Source organism: Elephantulus edwardii, unplaced genomic scaffold, assembly GCF_000299155.1.
Source record: "Elephantulus edwardii isolate Elephantulus edwardi_28Jun2011 unplaced genomic scaffold, EleEdw1.0 scaffold05697, whole genome shotgun sequence".
Taxonomy (NCBI): Eukaryota; Metazoa; Chordata; class Mammalia; order Macroscelidea; family Macroscelididae; genus Elephantulus; species Elephantulus edwardii.
This window is the reverse complement of record NW_006405447.1, coordinates 1-1783: the sequence shown is the minus strand read 5'-3', so window position 1 is coordinate 1783 and position 1783 is coordinate 1. Positions and strand designations below refer to the sequence as shown.

The window sequence follows — 1783 nt, the reverse complement described above, 5'->3', positions numbered from 1 at the left end:
AGGAGGGTAGAGAAAATAGTGCAACAATGAATGAATGAAAACCCAAAATCTCTGTAAATGTTCATTAAAATTAATAAAATTTAATAATAAAAAAGTGAGCTGTAGAATTAGTTATTTATAGTTAGTTATTTATTGGAGGATCTGGGAGTTTGCTGTTCACTAACAGGAATAATTAAAATTAGTCTTTCTTTAAAGACTAGTAAATATAAGTATCAAATCTAATCCAATTAAAGAGAATTTGATAAAACAGTCCATATAGCTCTATTGTTGTTATGTGCTATTTAGTCAGGCCCTTTTAAGCGAGTTCTCAGGGACTGTCGATGGCTTGGAAAGAGATGGTCCATCTTTCTCTCACAGAGCAGCAGTAGGTGAATTCAACCTGCCTGCCTTTGAATTGGCAGCCCGACTCTTTCTCCACTAAGCTACAAGACCCTCTGGGTTTTAGGAACATTCTCTAGAACAACGTTTTGTTATGTGGAAAGAAAAATATTCTTTAGGAGAAAGAAATACATTCCTTTTTTTGTGTGTGTGTATATTTTTATTCGTGTGAACTATGCACCAAAATTTATTATGAAAAACTGTAGTCCCTGGCTCCTTTCAGCATTTGTTGTTCTGTAGAGATAAGCACTTTCAAATCATATAGCCAATTATCTATCTAGTTCTCTATCTCTAAAGAAATGCCCTTGATTTTCCTGTTTTCCACTCCACGCCCTGCAGACCAGCCCATATGAAGAAAAATAAGGCCATTGTGGGAGTGAGTGCACCACAGACTGGTCGACACCAAGGGAGTTGCAAGGCCTTAATTCGGCTTCCACTCACTAGCAAACCACCTCATCCCGCCAGATAAGGAAAACAAAAGCTTTGCAAGAACAAATGCCAGGCAAGCAGCTTTGGGATTTCTCAGAGGAACCTTCTGATTCTCTGGTGGAGGAGGAAGGGCTGGGGGCGCCCCAGAGGATTCTCAGCAGCTCTCAAAATCCAGAAGCTGAAATTCCTGCTGTGAATGCTCAATTTCTATGTATTCTGGTTCCCACTTCCATATTATTTCTCCCCCCTCCCCCGCGCCCTCCTCGCTGCTTTTTTGTATCTCTGCTTGTTCAGCTAATTTGTGGGCTTTTGAAACCTCAAATCCTGGGGAGGAGAGAAGAGAATAAAAGGACAGGGATGAGAGACAGAAAGCGCCAAGGAAAGGAAGAGGGCACTGAGGTCTGGAACCTAGGAGCCCTCCCGTTTCTTCTATTCCAACAGGAAATCGTTCAGGTTTTTACTAAGTTTCACTCATTAGCTTTAGAAGAGGTAGCTAAACACAAGGTCCCACCGAGATTTGAACTCGGATCGCTGGATTCAGAGTCCAGAGTGCTAACCATTACACCATGGAACCTTCACAGAAACGTGTCACAGCAGCTCAGTACTGAATTGTAAATCATCATAGCCCAGTGATTCAATTTTTTAATTAATGTGCATCTTTTCTGGAAGTGAATTTTCAAAGGTTGTAAATGGACCAGGAAAATATTGCCTTTCTTGGGAGGAGCCCCTAAAAGAGTGGAACCATCACCAATGCCGATTTTGAGTTAGCATCCCAAGCCACGAGAACGCTGTTGAATTTGTGGTTCTCTGGTGAATCTGAATTGCTGTTAGGTGCTGTCGAGTCGAGTATGACTCAGAGACCCTGTGAACAAAAGATCCGAACACTGTTATATCCTGGACTATCTCACACTGCTGACACACAAGAGTCCATTTCAGCAGTCACAGTGTCAATACAGGTGGTTGAGGGTCTTCCTCT

The 1783-nt window shown here is 41.7% G+C and overlaps 1 non-coding gene across 1 annotated transcript; it reads right to left on the bottom strand.

The window, feature by feature from the left end:
- Positions 1–1309: 1309 nt before the first annotated feature.
- On the bottom strand, positions 1310–1381 carry TRNAQ-CUG. Its single transcript has one exon. It is a non-coding gene; the product is annotated as a tRNA-Gln (tRNA).
- Between the last annotated feature and the right edge of the window lie 402 nt (positions 1382–1783).